This window comes from Tiliqua scincoides, chromosome 1, assembly GCF_035046505.1.
Source record: "Tiliqua scincoides isolate rTilSci1 chromosome 1, rTilSci1.hap2, whole genome shotgun sequence".
In the NCBI taxonomy this organism is placed as follows: domain Eukaryota; kingdom Metazoa; phylum Chordata; class Lepidosauria; order Squamata; family Scincidae; genus Tiliqua; species Tiliqua scincoides.
Window position 1 is genome coordinate 100,888,226 of NC_089821.1, and position 23,361 is coordinate 100,911,586.

The 23,361-nt window shown below is 46.6% G+C and overlaps 1 protein-coding gene across 1 annotated transcript in view; it reads right to left on the reverse strand.

The window, feature by feature from the left end:
• KCNH7 (potassium voltage-gated channel subfamily H member 7) overlaps positions 1 to 23,361 on the reverse strand; it is a 357,422-nt gene that overhangs the window by 129,170 nt on the left and 204,891 nt on the right. The gene's annotated exons all lie outside the window — the stretch shown is intronic.

Genomic DNA, 23,361 nt, shown 5'->3' on the forward strand with positions numbered 1-23,361 from the left:
ATGAAAGTGCAATGTTTGGGAGCTCTCTGATACTGAATATTAGTTTTTGGGTGGGATGGGCAACTCTACTGGAGGGCATTGCTTTCATGCTTTGCCAGTGGGCTTCCTGGAAACATCTGGCTGTAGAAGGCATGACACTAGATTGATGGACCTTTGGCCTGAACCAGAAGGGTTCTTAAATTTTCTGTTGTGTGTGTGTGTGTGTGTTTTTTTTTGTAGACTCTTTTTATCAGAGTATTTCAGCTTTCCTTCTATTACTTTTCCACCTAAGTTCTGGAGCACCTCATGCTTTATCTAGGTCAGCAGTAGCTGGTTAGGTAGTTTACTAGATTAAACCACCATTGACTGCAGCATGGGAACTGAGGTGGGTAGAGAATTCCCATCTCGTAGAAGAGCACACTCAATTATTGGACAGTTGCTCTAGTTCTGGCAGCTGATACCAGGAGAGCCAGGATCGTACAGTAGTTCAAGAGTTGAACTTAGACCTGGAAGATTCAGGTTCAAGTCCCTGGTCAGCCATGAAGCTTCCTGGGTGACCTTGGGCCAGTCACTCTCTCTCAGTCTCACTGACCTCACAGTGTTACTGTGAAGACAAAAGGATGAGAGGAGTCATGTACACAGCACTCAGTTCCCTTGGAGGAAGGGTGGCATAGAAATGTGAAAAATAAATACCAGCATGGAACTGCCGGGCCATGCACCACCAGTCTTGCTGCCACCATTTGATACCTCAAGGGCAGGGAGTCATCTTTTCCCCAACCACTACCAATTTTACCATCTTTCCAGCTGTCAGTGCTCCAGATAGTCTGCTAATATGAAGCATGACAACCATAATCTAACCCTGGGTGTAGGGTGACCAGAGACAATGGAGAACACAATTCCGATGCCTTTAACCATTGTATGGAAGAGGGAATTTTTGGCAGGTGCAGCTCAACTTGGAAGGGTTTAACAAGCTATACCTGCCAAAATTCCTTCTTCTATACAATGGTTAAAGGTACAGGCACTTTGTCCTCCATTGTATCTGGTCACCCTGGGTGTGTGAAGTTGACTTTTAGGCTCCACATTATTGACCCTGAAAATATCTACATGGAAGAACAGGCTAAACCTGTAGTAAAAATCAGTGTTCCTCCAAACCATCCAAATGGCAACTTATAATATTTCTAAAGAATGTATTTAGTCATGAATAGCTGGTTCCAAGCCGGAAATATTCTGCAATTGTAACAGCCAAACCTACAGAAATGTTCTCAATCTTTTTACAAATGCAGAGAACAAAAGGGAGTGAGCATTCTTCAAACAAATTCTGTACTAGTTTTCCCTCACATACAAGAGACTGCAGAAGTGACCGTGAAGCTAATGAGCAGGTTAGATAGTTGTCTGACAAATTGCCCTAATAGTCTGTCTGAAGTACGGATAGAGTCAATGATACAGTTGCTCTCAGGCATCCTATAAATCTGAATACAATGACCTGATTTGCAGGAGTAACCAGGGACAGTCCCTTTGTGCAAGAGTTCCTAACAAGTACACATTTTGTTCAACAGACTCCTTCACCAATTCAGGTAATCAGAAATGCAACAATGCTGAACTCCTGTCCTTGAGCCTGAAGCTGCTAATCACTTGTGGAGGAAGAAAGGGGAACAGGCAGGCTTTGTTTTCCTGAATGCAAACAGAACCAAGGCAGAAAAGCAATCCTCCTCAGTCTTAAAATGAGGCAAAAATAGCACTCATATTTAAAATGCACTGCAGGCAACTATGTTAGCCTGATAACTAATGCAGGTACCGGGTAGAATAAACTCTGCAAACAAAATGCATATCTCCCTTCCTATATAGATGTGAAGTCTCATGTGTATGCAGATCCACTTCTTTATCTACTCAATTTACCAAAAGCAGTACACAAAGGATTATTTTTCCAAAGGCAACTTCTCCTTATCTTTGCCATGGCATGAGCCCTGATCCAGGATTGACATATTAAAAGCATGCAAGGAGGAGGTAGGAAGAAGCCTACTGGTTTGTGATAAAGCCTGCTTACTCAGTTTTCCCAGTCAGCAGCACTGACGTGAAACACAGATAACTGCCTTATCTTGATCATCCCTCCATCCAGCTCAGTGTGGCCAACACTGACTGGCAGTCACTCTCTTGGATCCTCAGGCAGAAGTCTTCCCCAGTCCCACCTGGAAACATCTCAAGTGCAGGATCTTCCGCATATAGCACATGTGGCCTATCACTGAGCTATGGCACCTTGTCCTCCTCAGTGGAATGTCCTTGTTAGTGGAATGATGAAGTTGATAAGAACAAGTCTCCAGCAGCTTTTGACATATGGAAACTTTTCTTTTTCCTCCTCACATAATACCCTAAGTGAGTCCACCCTTTTCTTTAAAAAATAAGATAAATGAAGAGGCTGGTTAGAAGGAGGTTGAAAGGGAAGGTAAAAAGAGTCCAGTCTCTACAGAGAGCATGGAGGTTGCTCAAATCAACAGTAATAGAGGCCCAGCGGAAGTGTATACCACTAAGGAAGAAGGGCTCGACTAAGTCCAGGAGGGTGCCCGCATGGCTAACCAGCCAAGTTAGAGAGGCTGTAAAGGGCAAGGAAGCTTCCTTCCATAAATGGAAGTCTTGCCCTAATGAGGAGAATAAAAAGGAACATAAACTGTGGCAAAAGAAATGTAAAAAGGTGATATGGGAGGCCAAGAGAGACTATGAGGAACACATGGCCAGCAGCATTAAGGGGAATAATAAAAGCTTCTTCAAATATGTTAGAAGCAGGAAACCCGCCAGAGAATCGGTTGGCCCTCTGGATGGTGAGGGAGGGAAAGGGGAAATAAAAGGAGACTTAGAGATGGCAGAGAAATTAAATGAGTTATTTGCATCTCTCTTCACGGCAGAAGACCTCGAGCAGATACCACTGCCCGAAAGACCCCTCCTGACCAAAATTAAGTCAGAGGTTAAAAGAGAATATGTTTCAGACCTCATTGATAAATTAAAGATCAATAAGTCACCGGGCCCTGATGGCATCCACCCTAGAGTTATTAAGGAATTGAAGAATGAAGTTGCTGATCTCGTGACTAAAATATGCAACTTGCCCCTCAAAACGGCCACAGTGCCAGAGAATTTGAGGATAGCACATGTCATGCCAATCTTTAAAAAGGGAAAGAGGGGGGACCCGGGAAACTATAGGCCAGTCAGCCTAACATCTATACCGGGTAAGATGGTGGAATGCCTCATCAAAGATAGAATCTCAAAACACACGGATAAACAAGCCTTGCTGAGGGAGAATCAGCATGGCTTCTTTAAGGGTAAGTCATGCCTCATGAACCTTATAGAATTCTTTGAAAAGTTCAACAGGCATGTGGATGAGGGAGAACCCATGGACATTATATATCTGGACTTCCAGAAGGCGTTCGACACAGTCCCTCACCAAAGGCTACTGAAAAAGCTCCACAGTCAGGGAATTAGAGGACAGGTCCTCTCCTGGATTGAGACCTGGTTGAAGACCAGGAAACAGAGAGTGGGTGTCAATGGGCAATTTTCACAATGGAGAGAGGTGAAAAGCGGTGTGCCCCAAGGATCTGTCCTGGGACCGGTGCTCTTCAACCTCTTCATAAATGACCTGGAGACAGGGTTGAGCAGTAAAGTGGCTAAGTTTGCAGACAACACCAAACTTTTCCGAGTGGTGAAGACCAGAAGTGATTGTGAGGAGCTCCAGAAGGATCTCTCCAGACTGGCAGAATGGGCAGCAAAATGGCAGATGCATTTCAATATAAGTAAGTGTAAAGTCATGCACATTGGGGCAAAAAATCAAAACCACATATAGGCTAATGAGTTCTGAGCTGTCTCTGACAGATCAGGAGAGAGATCTTGGGGTGGTGGTGGACAAGTCAATGCAAGTGTCGACCCAATGTGCAGTGGCAGTGAAGAAGGCAAATTCTATGCTTGGGATAATTAGAAAAGGTATTGAGAACAAAACAGCTAATATTATAATGCCGTTGTACAAATTGATGGTAAGGCCACACCTGGAGTATTGTGTCCAGTTCTGGTTGCCGCATCTCAAAAAGGATATAGTGGAAGCAGAAAAGGTGCAAAAGAGGGCAACTAAGATGATTGCTGGGCTGGGGCACCTTCCTTATGAGGAAAGGCTATGGCGTTTGGGTCTCTTCAGCCTAGAAAAGGGACGCCTGAGGGGGGACATGATTGAGACATACAAAATTATGCATGGGAAGGATAAAGTGGATAGAGAGATGCTCTTTACACTCTCACCTAACACCAGAACCAGGGGGCATCCACTAAAATTGAGTGTTGGGAGACTTAGAACAGACAAAAGAAAATATTTCCTTACTCAGCATGTGGTTGGTCTGTGGAACTCCTTGCCACAGGATGTGGTGACAGCATCTGGCCTGGATGCCTTTAAAAGGGGATTGGACAAGTTTCTGGAGGAAAAATCCATTACGGGTTACAAGCCATGATGTGTATGTGTCACCTCCTGATTTTAGAAATGGGCCATGTCAGATGCAAGGGAGGGCACCAGGATGCAGGTCGCTTGTTATCAGGTGTGCAACCTGGGGCATTTGGTGGGGCTGCTGTGAGATACAGGAAGCTGGACTAGATGGGCCTATGGCCTGATCCAGTGGGGCTGTTCTTAATGTTCTTATAAAATCCAAGTTCCACATGTTTGGAGGTGAGGATGGGAAGAAGTGAGTTACTCTTGATTGCCACTGCCTAGTAAATAGGGGAGGAGCTCTAGGTCAGTAGGAGGATAACAGCTTTGCATGCAAAAGGACCCAGCTTCTAGTCCTTGCATTTTCAGATAGGGCTGGGAGGAAACACACACACTGAGCTAGATGGATCAGAGTGGTCTGGCTCAGTATAAGGAAGCAATCCTATGCACTCTTAGCTGGTAGTAAGTTCCACTGAAATATTGGCACTTACTTCTGAGTAGACAGACATAGGATTGTACTGTAAGGCAGCTTCCTCAGCATTAATGACAATCACCTCCAAGCCTATGCAATGTTGGCCATACTTTTTGGGGTTATTTTGACTTTTTCCAAACAGGCCTTGCCCATGCCAACGTGACAAGGTGACTCCCATTCCTCCCTCCCTCCCCTTTAAGCAAGTCTCACTTAAAGTCATTTCATTTTAAGTTGTTTCATTATAAACCTGACAAGGAAAAAAAAATTGATTCCTGGCTGGGGCCACTGTTTACGTGGAATTTCCATGTTCTCCCCATGTCTGTGTGGGTTTTCTCCAGCCCTGAAAGCTCCCTTTTTCAACATTTAATATTGGAAGTGTTTTGGCTCTTTATTTAGAAGTTTGGTGATGCTTTTGTGAACAGATATGTGCTGTAGGAACATAACTCTATGTTTATGTATAGCAATAAGGGCGCAATCCTAACCCCTTATGCCACTTCTTTCCAGCACTGGCATAGTGGTGCCAATGGGACAAGTGCTGCATCCTGCAGTTGGGTGTCACTCACAGAGGCCTCCTCAAAGCCAGGGAATGTTTGTTCCCTTCCCTCAGAGCTGCGTTGCCCTTATGTCAGTGCTGGAAAGCACTGACATAAGGGGTCAGGATCGCACCAGGCTGGTCCTTCCAGGTTTTAGAATTCTTCATAATGAATGCTTTCCCCTTCCCCTTCCCCAGATACAATGTGCACCTTTTTGGGGCGGCTGCACCAGCAGGGCAGGGGGAGGAGAGGATTGGGCCAAAAGTGGACCACCAGACAATGGAATGCTGTATTTCCTTTCCAAGTTCTTTTCTTTCTCAAGCACAAGGGCAAAAGGGACAGTGGGAAACTGAGATAGTTACCACAGCAATGGTGTCTCCAACCCAGTCCTTATGTTAAAAAAGTTTGGGTTCAGTCCTGAGGTGCCCTTGGGCCCACGAGGGTCACAAACGTGCCATAAGGCGTGATCCCAAGCCAGCTCCCCAAGCATTCGCCCCGCCCTCCCCCGCCCAGAAACGCCCCCTCCCCTCCTCACGCCCCCCACGCCTACCTTTGCTGCTTGTGTTGGCGCGAGAGCACTGACACAAGCAGCGGCACAGGAACCACTGCGGAGGCATCTGCCTGCCTCCGTGCGTCAGCGCTTGCAAATGCGCCATCGTGGCTCCCAGCCACAGAGGCGCAAACGTGCTTTATGGCATGTTTGCGACCCTCCTATGCCGGCCCAAGGGACTTGGGCTGGCGTAAGGCGCACTTTGGATTGCGCCCATACTCACTAAGTATCAATGTGCATAAGATCAATAGACATTATTGTGGCATGGCATTTTTGGCTCCAAGAGCTTTGGTTGGATTCCAGAAATGACCCATTTAATTATAGCTACACGGAGGTACACATGGGAATCCAGGGGAGAAAACATTGAGCCTGTTCTTTAGCATTTGGACCTTGGCACAATCCAGGCTGATTGAACAGACTGACCCCAAACCAATCATATCCTGTGTGGTACATTCAGTTTCCCAGCCCTTGGAACTGGCCCTGTTGAAATTATGATTCAACCTAATGTCATACATTCAACGATAATTCCACTCATCCAGATAATCAAATTTGTCACAGAATTACATCGGCTCCCTGATTACACCAGCATTATCTCTGTGCAGAAAATTGTCATATGTCTGCAGCATCCCTGACAGGGTAAATCAGAGGCATGGCTAGTTCTTATTCATTACCATCCTCTGCCCTGGGAGCCTCTTTCAGAATGGGGCAATCTTGAACAGGAAGCAAGGAAAATACAATTAAATTGATGAGGCCAATTGCTTGGGTCTTTCCCACCTGATTAGTACTGTACCAAGAATGGTAGGCAGGTGGGACAGTTCAGCTTCACCCATGCAGGTGCAGAATTTGCACATATTCCTAAGGTGCATTGAGGAGCAGCTTTCACATGGCTGCCTTTCTGTGTGCAGAGAAGGCAAAAGTCATGGCTGAATGAATGTCTGGCAAAGGTGAACCCGCACCGACAACCTTTAAAAACAGCACTGGAGGCCAGTTATTGCATGAGTCTTTAAGTGAGCAGGAGGTTCAACAGCCAACAAATGATTATTAGGGAGCTTAGTATTTAGCTCCCTAACCTAGACAAGGGAGCTTGATGGTATTGCATGTTATATATGGCATCCTGGAAAACTGATACTGAGTCTTTAGGAAATCATGCCTTCCCCTTAACATTCTATATGTGTGCAGTGGGGAAAGAAGTCCACCTTCTCCTATTGTCCCCTTTAAGAGGTGAGAGGCCGTGCCCTTACTGTAGATAAAAGACTCATTGAAATGTTGGAAAGACAAGTGCCCTCCTACTATTCTTAAATGGACTGAGGACCTTTTAACTCCATCAATATTTAATCTATGACTTATGGAAGAGAACTGCTTAGGGACATGTTTTTGGATATTTGGTAGCCCTTTTTAGAAGTTTATGTATAGACTCTTTATTATTGTTTGCTCCACGCGCAGGACCAGCTAGGCAGGCAGAGATCAGGGGTCTCAATGCGTGGATGAGACAGTGGTGTAGGGAGCAGGCGTTTAGATTTGTTAGGCACTGGGGAATGTTTTGGGACAAGCGGGGTCTGAAAAAGAGGGATGGGCTCCACTTGAACCAGAATGGAACCAGACTGCTGGCACACAATATTAAAAAGGTGACAGAGCAGCTTTTAAACTGATCCCTGGGGGAAAGCCAACAGGAGGCGAGGGGCATCCTATTCTAGACTTCTCATTCTTATGGAATGAGGATGGGGAGGTTAGAGAGCAACAAGGCAGGGACAGAGTAGGAGTAGGAACTGGGAACGGAAACATGATGGGATGTGATAGCCCATCTAGTGAAATGAGAGACTGCAAGGATAAAGGAGAAAATAAGCAGCCCATCTTGGGGGACTTCGTATACAAGTGCTTTTATGCGAATGTATAAAGTCTCCGAGCAAAGATGGGAGAACTGGAATGTTTGGTGACTAGGGAAAACATTGACATAGTGGGCATAACAGAAACCTGGTGGAATGCTGAGAACCAGTGGGATACAGCTATAAACTCTATAGGAGGGACAAAGAGGGGTGTGTTGGTGATGGCGTAGCCATTTATGTTAAAGAAGGGGTGGAATCCAGCAAAGTAGAGATTGAAGGCGGGTTCGATTCGACCATAGAATCACTTTGGATTAAATTACCAGGTTCAAGGAGCGATATAATACTGGGGGCATGCTATGGTCCTCCGAACCAGAAACCAGAAGGGGACCTTGAAATGAGGAAACAGATCAGGGAGGTGTTGAGGAGGGAAAGGTTGTAATCATGGGGGACTTTAATAATCCTCACATCTGATTACTGGGCTGGGGCACCTTCCCTATGAGGAAAGGCTACAGTGTTTGGGCCTGTTCAGTCTAGAAAAGAGGAGCCTGAGGGGGGACATGATTGAGACATACAAAATCATGCAGGGGATGGACAGAGTGGATAGAAAGACACTCTTTTCCCTCTCACATAACACCAGAAACAGGGGATATCCACAAAAGTTGAGAGTTGGGAGAGTTAGGACAGACAGAAGAAAATGTTTCTTTACCCAGCATGTAGTTAGTTTTGCCTGGATGTAGTGATGGCATCTTGCCTGGATGCCTTCAAGAGGGGATTGGACAAAATTCAGGAGGAGAAGTTAATTACGGGTTACAAGTCATAGTAGGTATGTGTAAGCTCTTGGTTTTAGAGGCAAGATGCAGGAGAAGGCACCAGGACGCAGGTTGTAACTGTTGTCTTGTGTGCTTCCTCTGGCATTTGGTGGACCACTGTGAGATACAGGAAGGTGGACTAGATGGGCCTTTGGCCTGATCCAGCAGGGGTCTTTCTATGTTCCTATCTTCCTAACACCTGTTGTATGGATGGTAATTTAATTTGTATGTTTTATATATACATTTCTATTTTATCCCTTTTCCTCCCCCCTTTATTCCTTTTACTTTTGTTACGTTTGCACTGTTACTGTATCATTGTTTTATCATTCACCTATAAAGGGGGGAGGTGAAAGACTGAATTGAGGGAAGGAGGATTAGGGCTGAAAGAACAAAAGCAGGAAGCAGCACTTTTGAAAGGCTGGAGGAAGCCATCCAGTAGCAGGGTTTAGCAGCCGCAGACCTCCACAGCCCCGTGCCCAGGGCAAGCTCCACGAAGGCGCCCCCATGGGCTATCGCCACCCACCCCTCGCGCAGAAATCCCCCCCCCACTCACTAGAGGCTCATGGAACTTCATGCGACCTCCTCCCACGTTGGGGAAACCTCTGAGGTTCCCCAGCGCTATAAACTGTGCTTTCGGTGAACCGGAGGCATAGTTTCCGCCCCCGTTGGGAGGCTAGTCCTAGCAGCTGGCGCATGGGGCATTTGCCCCAGGAAAGTCTATGGCAGGCATGCAACTGGGGTTTAGGCAGATGATGTGAATAGGAAAGTGCACTGGATTTAACACAAGATCTTTATTTGGTTATTCAGGTAAAAGTAATCTGAAGTTTTTAAATCTACCACAGTCTCGGCACCTTCCTTCCTGACATGAGAAATAAGATCTGTGTCAAGTTGAATGTCATATCTCTTCCAATGCAATGGAATATTTGAGGTAACTCAAATATATCCCAGGGTAACTTGTTGTAATCACACACACACACACACACACACACACACACACACACACACACACACACTGCAGAAAAGTTAAATTGAAACCAAATGTCCAAATAACATTTCTGGGGATGATCTCATGGGCTGGTCACAGCCCATATATTTGGCTTCCTGGATCACCTGGAAGTTGTCATTTAAGAGTTTTAGATCATAAGTTCAGATACAATAAGTAGGAAGCAGCTCTGAAACTATCTTCAGAATGATGGACTCGACATGGGAATAAAAGGAACAGAAATGGTGCAAGTAGGATTTCAATGGACGGAATTACCTGACGAAGAGCCTCTTGAAAGGTTGTTAGCATCTGAAAATACAAGTAAACTGGATTTACAGATAGCATTCAGTGTTTAAAAACAAGTTTAAAAATATATATCTAGCTAGCCTGCAATAGGTGAAACAACCTGAACACATTGACGAAGGCCTCTCTCTCCAAAATTTGGCACAAGAATTTCCCTTCAACTACCCTTAACTTACAGATTCACACTGATAGCATTTTATTTATTGCATTACTGTGACAGTCATACTGCTGACTGCTGACTTCCCCTGGGGGCTGGGGATAAGAATAGGCCCTCAGTTTGGCTGTACTTGTCGTAAGAGGCGACTAAACAGCCACCGGGTCGATGGGACTCGTCAGCCTGGGAAGGCAGCTCATCTGAGAGAAGGAAAACTCTGACCCCAAACCTCCACTGCCTTGTGGCTACATCCAGTTATGGAAAAGGCTTCAGGAGTCAACCTCGAGGCAAAATCCGGAGCCGGAGTCCCTGAGGCAGTTCGTGGCTGAACACAGTCACGTTCTGGCAACTCCTGTGATGCCGCTGGAACCAACCGTACTGGCTTCTGCCTTTCCATTGGACCATTCCAGCGATGTGGAGAGGGGGGATTTGCTGCATGGGTAACAGCCTATCCTCCATACCTACTTTACCCAGGCTTCGCGCACTGGAGAGGACACTCTGTTCCAGAACCACCATTCAGAGCGTGACACCATAGTCTTCCGAGACTGAAGGATGCCAACAACAACATACTGCTGATGACAGCGGCCATTCTAGTTATGGGTGGAAGCATTACCAACACACTCCAGGTTGCTGGGTATACCATACCCATTCCCTGATGGCATACCAGGGGCTACCCCAGTACTAAGGGTTCACAGGTCGGCTTGGCCATATGTGTCCTCTGATGAGTGTGGGCCCTTGGCCAGTGAGCTGGACAACCTCAGATGCTACTCCTACCTGTGACGCTCCAACCTCCGGTTATCTCAATGATGTTTCAGGGCATTGCTAAGTTGCCTAGCGTGGGTGAGGAACGGTATGAGGCTTTGACTCACAGTCCTCAACTCAGTTTATCTTCAGCAGCTATGTTCCTTCAAAACAACTGTACAAGCTGGCTTATCAGTTTATTTATCTGTTTAAGAAGCTAAACATCCTGCTTTTCAGTTAGCAAAGCTCTCAGAGAGAATTACATAAAGCAGTTATAACTTTCCTCTCCCTGTCCCCCTTATCTCTGAAATATCTTTTTTCCTACTCGGATTGGAATATTTTCGGAACAGGTGGTCAGACAACTAGAAAGAGACGGATTGATAGAACCACGCTGGGTGTTCTTGGGCCATTTGGGAACATTGCACAAAGGAAGAGAATACAATTAAATAAAACAAGCTACTAGATCTTGATTTATTCTAGAACAAAAATAAATCATATTTTCTGTCTTTATTCTCTGGAATGATTAAGTTGTTTCTACTGAGATAGGTGGAGTCACCAATCAATACAGCAATATTTCTGAAGCACTTTGTCAAGTGCTGACTATGCATTTCCTCTCAATAACTTTTTGGTTCTGTGTAAATTTTTCAACACATAGGTTTTGCACATTAATTGCTTTTTGAAGCAGGTCCACGTATTGACATTGGGCTTGCTGTAATTATGATATTGGCTTACTTGCTAGAAAAGCTTCTCCTCTTCCTTTTTTTTTGGTTGGTTCTGTGTTGTTGTTTTTTTAACTGATCCTCCCTTGTAATAAACCTGTTCCCACTTCTATGTGGAAGAATAAAGCTGCAATCCTAACCAAACGTACCGGCAAGTAAGCCCCATTGAATAAAGCATTACTTTTAATTCTGATGGGAGTTGGTTTAGGATTGCATTGTAAGACTGGGGATAAATTTCTCATAACAGGCTGAGTCTACTTATCTGCTGATTATCTATCTACGGATCTGGCTCAACATGGGTTCTCTGGACCCACGTCGAGCCAGACTTGGCACAACCTGAATCCTCCGAAGGTGACCGGAACTGCACCATGGTCACTTCCGGAGGACTTTCTGACACCTGCAGAGACCCTGTGCATCTCAGCCCTGTTTGGGGTTGCCAGGACTTGAACACCTCCAGGACGTCCTGCCTCTAATATCTGTGCTCCATCCCTGAGCTACAGCTTCCTCCTGTAAATCTTAATTGCTTATGTCTTTTTAAGTCATTTCTGCACAACGCTGCATATACACAACAGGGATCAAATGTGTACACCTGTGGACTGGGCAGAAATGGGTTAATGTAACTTGAGCGATTTAATCTCTGCTAGTTACTCTGCATTAATCTCTGCATTACTGCGGCTCTTCTGCAATTTCATCGTTTTTGCTTTTAGAACTGACTTGTTTTATTTTACTTGTTATTTTATTAGTTTGAATCCCATATCTAATTGAAAAGGCAGGATCGAAATGTTCAATGTTTTAACGAACAAATGAGCAAACGTGGACGTGCCCAAGAGTGTATTAGTACTAGGAGCCAAAGATGAAACCAATTCCATATCTTGAAAGGGTCTTTAAACTTGTTTGCCTTTGACAGCTACCTGCCATGCTACAGAACAAAGCGCTTTTGAAATGGAGAAGATACAGCATGGGGGGCTCAGCTGTTCAAATGTGAAGAGTGCAAAATTCCACTGGGCTAGCATAAGCTGCTGGTGTGGGCCAAAGGCAGATGTTTGGATTCTGGCTGACTGTTTCCTTGCATTAAAACTAACATCATTCCAAAAGGTTTCTACAATATGAGGTATGATAGCTATATATGATTGCACATGAAATGCAGGCTGCATAGCATTAACTAATACGAAGTTTAAAAGTGTAATTGGGCTCCCTATGTAACAAAACATTGTCCAGAATTGTGCTGATTGACTAATGGCCCAATCCTAATCTGGTGACAATCAGCGGGATGGGCATGGAAGTGGGACGGGCGCATTGCCGTAAATGTGTGTAAGGCATGTTGTAGCAATGTGAAGAATCATTGTGCAAGCACTAAAGCCAGCGCTGGCCTGCCACCACCAACTGGAGGCCTGCTGCACCCGTTAGAAAAGGTGGGCAAGCTGCTAGTTGGAGGCAGGGGCAGACACTGCAGGATGGGAGAGGGTGAAGAGGGAGTAATCAGTCCTGGGAGGGGGGCAGGGACAGCCATGTCTAACACTATATCCTATCCTCCTTCCTGGTTTTGGAAGCCTAACAGAGGGTGACTCACATTTGTGTGTTATATCACAGGCACACATCTGAGTAGCCCCACTGCAGCTGCTGGGGCTTTACTTTTGGTAAGGGGACAACTGCCAACCTTACCCCAAGGAAACCTAGAGTAGCCACCATTCCCATGCTTGATGAAGCCGGGGGGGGGGGGGTGTTGCATCACAGTGCAGGACTTTTGTTAGGATTGGGCTGTTAATTTGTGTTGAGTTGAAAACACATTAGATATACTAGAAAAAGTATGTTGTGTAACACCATACGAAATGTCATTAAAAGCACCTGAATAATGGATTGCATGTGGGTTTTCTCTTTTAAATAATGTACTGCGGCTGAAAGGTTTTCTGTTAGTAACAGTTGGCTACAAAGATGTTGTCTTTGGGGGAGGGTCGGTTGGGTTTCTTGAATCAGGGTCTACACTACCAACATGAAGCACTTCTGGCAAGAGATGGGTTGCACCCCACACAGTATGGGTGGAATATTTTGGAAAGGAGCCTTGCAAATGTTTTAGTTTAAGTACACATGGGAAGGGAGGCAGAGCAAGTAAGACGAAAGATCATAATAAACTTAAAATAAACTACAAATAGCTTAACGTTTCCAGGCCACAGGATCTAGTTGTTCCTAGAATGGCAAGGCCCACCAGCTAGAGCCAGGTACAAAATGGTCATTCAGTGGGTGAAGCCAATTATTTACTGCAGGCCACTGGGGTAACAAGTACACTGTACAGCAAAGTACAACGTGCACTGAGTTTTACAGATGAAGGATTCTAATACAGAACTCCACAATTGGCCAGGAGAGTTGCACTACGTCCTAATCAAAAGCAAACAATTAATACACAGCTTTTGTGTGTGAAGAACACAGAGTCTGAGAGGTAAGCAATGAGCACAGGCAGGGTTATGGCAAGTTTTAAACTTGCAATTTTACTTGCTAGTGCTAAACAACTGAGAGTTAGAAACCATTGTGGTCTACTGTAAATCACCCAGAGATCTACTAGTAGATCCCAACCTACCATCTGCCTGATCCCATAGTAGGTCACCTTTTCCTCTAAACTTTGTTTTACAAAGAAGAAGTGTCTGACTTTTCCCCACAGTCCTTGGTAGTAGGCTTCAACTTCCTCTATCAATTTTACAACCATCATTGTGGCTCATCTTTAATTTTGTGTCATTTGGTGATCGATCTTATTTCTGTTCTCCCCACCACTCCTTATGCTGTCTCCATTCCAATTTCCTATTCCTGTACGGGGATAATTTTTCCTGTGGAAATAAATCACCATGAAGGTGGTATTATACTGTCTCGGAAGGGGACATTGGTGACATATTAGGTGACTCTCACATAATTTGCTGTTCATTTTTTTTTTTTTCGTTAAATTAGGAGCCTGACTGAAATTTAAACAAGAAATGATCCAGCAGTTTTCAATTTAATTATATATAGGGCAGGGATGGAGTTACAGGTCAGCCAGAGTGGGCCAGCACTCATCTAATGCCCACTAGTCTGGAGTAAGCCTTGAACTCTCAGTACCCATGACAGTCAGGTGCCAACTATTGTCCTGTGCCAGGAAATGAGAGTACATCCTCCAAGTGAAAAGAGATCACAAAGCCATGACAGGCTGAAGCCAAGATGCTGCCCGATTTGGGCAGGGAGATGCTGCCCGGGAGCCTGCCCCCAACAATTAAAAAATGATTAAACCGCTATGTTCATGGTACTGCCATCAACATTGCCTCCTCTTCACTCTACCAGTTTCTGAGAAAAGCAGTTGGGAGTGTAAGGAGAGGGGAGGGGAGCAAGACAGAGCCAGCCCTCTTCCCTTCTGCTCCACCTCCACCTCCTCACATTTTAAACAGGACTGTGCAGAGTAGCAGCAAGGAGAAGTATTGGAGCAGAGGGGCTGGGCCTCAGATCTCCATGCTTCGCCTCTCCTTGCCCACCAGCTGCTTTCCCAAGCAGCGAGGTGTGTGAGGAGAGTGAGGAGGTGGGGGTAGCAGTGGCAGCTTCTTTTCCCTTGCAGCTTGCCACTCTAATAGCCCGATCCTTTGTTTTCCCTGACACAAAATGCAGCCACACCAAAACAGGCTGCGCTACATGTTATGGAAGGGAGGCTTAGAAGGGGAAAAGGAAAATATTATAATATCCCTTACTCCTTCCTAAGCCCCTTGTCTGCCAGTGGGTCTCCTTGGACCTGTGCCAGCTCCTTAGTTGCTGCAAATCTAAGGAGACAAAGGCGGTATGTTGGCTCACTCCAGACAGGGTAACATCTGGCACTAATCACCCATGCCAGGTGGTGGTCAGGCTCCCACCGCCCACGTCTCTAGCCACCAGGCAATTTGGAGCACATGCTCCTTCCCTTCACTTACAGGAGTACAGTTTACGACCTCCTAGCTCTGCACTACAACTGTTCCCAATTAACTGGAGTGTGCACCAGTAGGTTCCCAGGGTGCACCATTTCTGTTCATTTGAAACAGAAACAGTGTGGAGGATGGAGGCTTACTTGCCTGTCTGCTCGCCCACCTCATTTGCTCACCTGCCAGCCCCTCTCATCCATGGGGGTGCACACGTGAGCACACACAAACATGGCATTTTGTGTGTGTGGGGAGGTGTGCATGGGCATGGACCACCAATGGAGGATTGTCCATAGTTTTCATGGGTGTCAGAAGTTGACTGAGTTGGCCCCTCGCCAAGGGTCAACATTCCACAGAGGGCTCAGTTGTCTAAGGTGCTCCCTGAACCACCCGGTTCTGGTGGCCACACTGGCATGAGCCAGACTTGTGTCACTGCTGTAACTGCAAGCCACCTACAATTGAGAGTCCTCCAAATGCTGTATCATCATCATCATGGACTCTTGAGGGGATGCTCACAATGGGGAGGGCAGGGGGCGACATTATCTGTCACTTCCTGCCACTATCTGCAGGAACTGAAGAACTGGAGAGGCCATAGAGGACCTGCTGCAGAGCTTGCTCTAGGGCTTCCAGCAACCTGGCTCTAGTTCAGAGAAGAAGACGGGGGCAGAGGAGGCGACGGGGGCAGGTCTAGGAGGCTGTGCAGGTCTAAGGCTGTGCTGAGAGTTTCAGGGTTGCACAGAAACATGTGTGCATGCTTATGTCAGGATTCTGCCAGGATAAGGCTGCTCTTTATGTTATGGCACAGTTAATTTGAAAATGTACTGCTAAATGAAGCTTTCACTCCTTCTTTGACACAACTTCTTCATGGCCTAACAGCCTCAGCTTACCCTTAGGAGCAAGACTAAGCAGATAATTTATGAGTCATTTCTTTGACAAATCTAGCTTCTTATTGTGCCACTAGAATATATGCAAGCTGATTATAGTTCCCATTTAAAGAAACACACGCACACACAGAGAACTACTATCTGTTCATATGGGTTTTGCCTCCTAATTGGATGCGCAATCAGGAACTTGAGATTAATATTTGCATGTGCAAGTTTAAAATTGGATTTCTGGGAGCTCTTTGCCTCCGGCTATGAGCTGCATTTTGTAGATATATCCATTAAAAAGCACTTTTTCATATATCAACATGAAGTGAAAGCAAAAAATGGTGCCAAAAATGACCAGCACAAATTAATGAAGTCTCAATGGCCTACTTCAGAGATAAAATCTGTGCCCAGAGGGAACCCTATGGCTATGAAACACTCATCAATCTGGCAACACAACTCTCTCTCTCTCTCTCTCTCTCTCTCTCTCTCTCTCTCTCTCTCTCTCACACACACACACACACACACACACACACACACACACACAAAAGAGTGTTTCACATGCAGAACAAGAAAAGTCTCTGTATTGTTCCTCTGTTACCTTATCCAGGCCTGATCTGAACCAAAGTACTGCCTGAAGCAGTGTGCAAGTTCTCCCCTTTTCCGCCACTCCAGTTTTCTGCTCTCCCCCAAGACACTGCTTGAAACAAGGCTTTTAGTTAACCTCATTTCTAGGTTGGTCTGGATGATTCTAAACTATCTTTCTGATGCAGTGAAGATAGCTTGCAGGGTTTTTTGTTTTAGATTTAAGCAGAAACCCCATGTGAAAGATGGGATCTTTCTGATCTTGGTATCCATGGTATTTGGTATCTGTACCGATCTTGGTATCCGATCTTGGTATCCACATTCTGGAACCCCTTGTGGATACTGAAATCTGCAAATACTGGGAGTTCCTGTTTAAAGGTCTTTTAAATACAAAAAAAGTATGAAAAATGGATTTCCTACCTTTGTGCAGCAAAACCAAAATCTTCTGGCATTCTCTCCAGGTACAGAGCTATACCATATTCGGCCACTAGATGAGGCTACTGTAATGGAATCTAATGGAATGAAATTATTCGATTGCATTCCATTTCACTAGCCCCAATCTAGTGGCTGAATGAGATATAGCCCTTTACTGATACATTCTGGGGTGACACTGCAAGACCCAGGAGTGGGTCTTAAGATCTATTTTTAGCCCTGAGAGGCTTGAAAACGGTGCGGTTTTCCCATGCAAAGGCAGGAACACCTGATTTTTGAGTTTTTTTGAAACAATTAAGGGCGCAATCTTAACCCCTTATGTCAGTGCTTTACAGCCCTGAGCTAAGGGAACAAACACTTCCCTTACTTTGAGGAGACATTGTGAGTGACACCCAACTGCAGGATGCAGCACATGTCCCACTGGCAGCGCTATGCCAGTGCTGGAAATGGGTCAGGGTTGCACCCTAAGACATTTAAACCCGGACCCCAGCATCCACAAGATAGGAACCCAGCATCCGCAGTGAGTCAAACCCACAGATGCAGGATCCACTGATGCCAGGGCCATATTGCATTGTTATTTAATAGATCAGGGTGAGGATCCAGATTGGCGTGAGCAGCTGTTCAATTAATGAATTGGGACTATATGGTCTGGGCAGCCAGGGCCATTGGTGCTGGCCACTCGGTCTAGGGTGCACCAACAGCAAGGGAGAGGCATCCAAGATGGAAACCGAGGGCCGTACTCAGGAATGGAAAGAGCAGCCTAAGCAGCCTCAGATGTGGCCAGATGGGGCCAGGGGGAGGGGGTTAAACCACCAGGCTTCCTCCTCCTGCCTTCTCCCAGGGATCACAGGCCAGATGCCTAACCTTTACTGAGCTCCTCATTGGCTGCTGGGAAACCTTTATACACTAGCACCTCTAGTCTCCACCCTGTGTCTTCCTGCCCTTGCCCTGGTGTAAGTGTTTCTCCCTTCACAGACCTGATCCTGAAGGAAGCCTCTTCTCCCTGTCTGGTTGTCCTGCCAGCTTGGCTCACAGATCGCTAAGGCAGAGGCTGCAGCTACATCATCCGCCCATTATCTGGCGGGAGTGGGCTGTCTGTGACCCAGGTGCCTCACAGAGAGCCTGAGCGCGGTTGCTGCATTGGACACCAATCATGTTAGCCAGCGGGGCTGACCTCAGCAGGTCCAGCAGTGACTGTGTTGCTGTTCCAGGGGGATGCTGTGCCCAGACCACTGGGCAACAGGCCCAGTGAGGCGGTGGCAAAGGCTCCGCCAGATGGCCTGCGAAGGCCAGAAGTGAGCACCACTCCAGATAGGGGCTTTTAAGTTCCCCTCTTCTTTTGACCTGTGTTAGAAATAAGGACAACATTGGCTGCAGGAGCTGAAGGGAGTGACGCAACATTCCATGGACAGGAGTGTTCCATGATGCAGCAGTTGCCAACCTGTCAATCATTTGTGACAGATTCACTGTCTTTACCTGAACTTCTAGAGATGGAAGTGCTTTCTTGAGCTCTTTCAGCAGTTAATACTCTCAAACCAAGAGAGACAAACACACTAGTTTATGTTTACGTGTTCAAAATCTGTCAGAATCTCCGGTCCTAAACCAGATGCTATACAAACAAGTATTTGAGAACTGAAAGTAAAGTACTTGTTCGATGTTTTACCTTGGCCTCAGTGTTTATTCCTTATGTGCATTATTTAGTCTTAATAGCAAGCAGCCTGGTGATAGTATTTCATATTGAGCTTTCTTCACTCTCTATCACTGTACTCTGCTTACCAACCACTCCAACACCTTGTACCCTCCAGAAGCTTCCTTTCGAGCTGAAGGGCCCTTTGGAACAGGATCCAGTGGAATTTCTGGAGGGGGACAGTAGGGAGGTAAGTGTCATAAGGTGCTATTTTTTCAATGCCCATGGGGGTGGCCCTGCCACCACCACTGCTCGCCCTCTGGATCCCTTCTGAGGGCCGGGGCGGCTTCATGTAGCCTTTGGCCTTTGAAAATCCTTCTGAAGCCTCCCAAGGGCAATTAAACGTTACTTCGGTTTTCTGATGGAAACCGGAAATAGTGTCCAAAGGCTCTCCGGAAGCCTTAGAACGCTTTCAGAGGGTCAGGGGATGTTGTGCATTGCTCCAGAGGCTCTGGTAAGTGGGGGGGGGGGCCTGTCTCCTCAGGGGGTGGTGGTGGTGTTCTGTGGTTCTAGCCCTAGGTGGCGTTTGGGCCAGGATCATGACTGATAGGACCCCATAAAATATGAGGCTGCCTTCAGAAGAATTCTTTGCCCTTTCCCCCACCAGTGTCACTTAAGGACAGGTCTCCTGACTGCAAATTGTTGGGGTCGGTCCCTGCTACAAGCTAGAAAGTTGTGCTTCATTCATATCCTGTATCACACATTTAAACTAAGCCCAGTTTCCATTATTCACATCCACGCAGACACATTCTCTGCTCACACGTGGTGTGCGTGTTAAGTGTAAGTATATATCTCATTTCATACTGGGTTACTGTATGTGGGATACTGAGCACCTCAAACTCATTTAAACTATGCCTCAAGGTATTTTCAGCAATGACAGACATAAGAGCCACTATGCTGCGAACAGGGTGAAATGAAATTCTGGACTAGACAGAGATGCTATTAGTCAGGAAGCCTGCAGTCCTGGTTTACGGACAGCCAGCTTGTTCTGGAAGTGGTTGCGCTCCCCTTGACAGAGCAGGTTCACAGTTGGAGAGTGCTCCTGGACGCAGCTTAGCTCTGGCTGCTCCGTTTCATGCAACCACTTCCTTTCGTGTGTTAAAATGCTGCCATTTTTTATGACACAGGCAGACTCAATTTTACTATGCTGTTCAATGCCTAACAACTTATCATGCTTTGTGACGATGCATGTATTTTTATTATGCTGTAATTAATGCATATTGGGCATATTGGGACACGGGCAACATCAAGGGGATGTATGATGGTATCAAGCAGGCCCTAGGTCCAACACAGAAGAAAATTGCCCCTCTGAAGTCTGCCACAGGCGAGGTCATCCAGGATCGGGTGCAGCAGATGGAACGCTGGGTGCAGCACTACTCTGAGCTATATTCCAGAGAAAATGTAGTCACCGAAGAAGCACTGAACAACATTGAGTGCCTGCCTGTGCTGGAAGAGCTTGACAGTGAACCAACCCTAGAAGAACTTCACGTGGCTCTGGACTCCCTTGCCTTTGGCAAGGCACCTGGAAAAGACAGCATCCCTGCTGAAGTCCTAAAATGCTGCAAAGAGATCATCGTCACTGAGCTGCATGAAATCCTCTGTCTCTGCTGGAGAGAAGGTGGAGTACCTCAAGACATGAGGGATGCAAACATCATCACGCTGTACAAGAACAAAGGTGACAGGGGTGACTGCAACAACTACCGCGGCATCTCTCTCCTTAGCGTTGTAGGAAAGCTGTTTGCCCGAGTTGTACTAAAGAGGCTCCAGGTACTTGCAGAGAGCGTCTATCCAGAATCGCAGTGTGGATTCCGAGCCAACAGGTCCACCACTGATATGGTATTCTCCCTTAGACAACTGCAGGAGAAATGCAGAGAACAACGACAGCCACTCTTTATAGCCTTCATAGATCTCACAAAGGCTTTCGACCTGGTCAGCAGAGACGGCCTCTTCAAGATTCTCCCCAAGATTGGATGTCCACCCAGGCTCCTCAGCATCATCAGATCTTTCCACAAGGACATGAAGGGTACTGTTGTCTTCGATGGCTCCACATCAGACCCTTTTGACATCCGAAGCGGAGTGAAGCAGGGCTGTGTTCTTGCACCAACCTTGTTTGGGATTTTCTTCGCTGTCCTGCTGAAGCAGGCCTTTGGAACTGCAACAGAAGGCATCTATCTCCGGACCAGATCAGACGGAAAGCTCTTCAACCTCTCCAGACTGAGAGCAAAATCCAAAGTCCAGCTGAAATGTCTGCGTGACTTCCTCTTTGCCGACGATGCAGCTGTCACTACCCACTCTGCCAAAGATCTCCAGCAGCTCATGGATCGTTTTAGCAAGGCCTGCCAAGATTTTGGACTGACAATCAGCCTGAAGAAAACACAGGTCATGGTTCAGGATGTGGACTCACCTCCCTGCATTACAATCTCTGAGCATGAACTGGAGGTTGTCCATGACTTTGTGTACCTTGGCTCAACGATCTCCGACACTCATTCTCTCGATACCGAGCTAAACAAGCGCATCGGTAAAGCAGCTACCACGTTTTCCAGACTCACAAAGAGAGTCTGGTCCAACAAGAAGCTGACGGAACATACCAAGATCCAGGTCTACAGAGCTTGCGTCCTGAGTACACTTCTGTACTGCAGCGAGTCATGGACTCTTCGCTCACAACAGGAGAGGAAACTGAGCGCTTTCCACATGCGCTGCCTCCGACGCATCCTCGGCATCACCTGGCAGGACAAAGTTCCAAACAACACAGTCCTGGAACGTGCTGGAATCCCTAGCATGTATTCACTGCTGAAACAGAGACGCCTGCGTTGGCTTGGTCATGTCGTGAGAATGGATGATGGCCGGATCCCAAAGGATCTCCTCTATGGAGAACTCGTGCAAGGAAAGCGCCCTACAGGCAGACCACAGCTGCGATACAAGGACATCTGCAAGAGGGATCTGAAGGCCTTAGGGATGGACCTCAACAAGTGGGAAACCCTGGCCTCTGAGCGGCCCGCTTGGAGGCAGGCTGTGCAGCATGGCCTTTCCCAGTTTGAAGAGACACTTTGCCAACAGTCTGAGGCTAAGAGGCAAAGAAGGAAGGCCCATAGCCAGGGAGACAGACCAGGGACAGACTGCACTTGCTCCCGGTGTGGAAGGGATTGTCACTCCCGGATTGGCCTTTTCAGCCACACTAGACGCTGTGCCAGAACCACCTTTCAGAGCGCGATACCATAGTCTTTCGAGACTGAAGGTTGCCAATACAATACAATGCATATTGGCTATTAATGGCTAAATTGAGGGCCCAATCCTATCTCCCGCCAGCCCATAGCAATGCACTACCACAGACAGAGCATACACTTTCTATGTGGTGGTGGTGGGGGGGGGGAATGTGACCAGACAACCCAGGAGAGATAAGTAAAACTTCTTCCTTATGCTCCTGTAGGCCATCTGGCTTCCAACAGGTCTCCTCAGATCTATACCTGTTATTTTTTTAGCATAAGTCTGAGGAGACTCAGGGCCCAATCCTATCCAATTTTCCAGTGCTGATGCAGCCCTGCTAATGGGGCATGCACTGCATCCTGTGGTGGGAAGGCAGTCACAGAGGCCTCTTCAAGGTATGGGGACATTTGTTCCCTTACCTCAGGGCTGCATAGTGGCTGCACGAGTGCTGGAAAATTGGATAGGATTGGGCCCTCAGGCAGCAGTTTGGAATGAGGAAAGGGAGATGAGATATTTGGTGTACTGTAGCTGCCAAGATCCTCCTCCTTTGCCCTGGAACTGACCCCTGCCTGGCCTGCTCTCTGCACCAAACTGCCCATGATAGTGAACATAACTAAACACAACTGCCCTTCTGACAAACTACCTGCTCCGGTGGGGCACCTGGAAGCTGCTGTTGCATTCACAGAACTTCCAGTCATTTGTGCTGACAGCTCCGAAGTACACCACAGTGGCATGGCTTTCACACTGCCAGTCTGGGGTTAATAGTGGCTGATTGTGAGATCCACCACTACAAGCCCTGGATAGGACTGGGCTGTCAGACTGTGATCCTATATGCATTTTCTTGCGAGTAAGCCCCATTGAAAACAATGGGACTTATTACTGAGATGACATGGCTAGGACTGTGCTGTTCGTAAGTGGACTGTACTTTCTTTACTCCTCTCCCTACTTTTCCCCCTATTCGCTCAGAATCCCTGCAACATATGACTTAGATAAAACAAGGGAAGCAGAAGGTGTGTGGAAGCTTGTTGGGTGGACAGACAGACAAAGTATCAAATGCTGACAAAGGCCTGCTGGAGTGATAAACTTGAATAGACTGTCAGAACAAAGGGGGTCTCTGAAGAAGCCAGAGGAACAGTTCCTTATCAATGAGAGTGAGGCCTCTGAAAGCAGATGTCT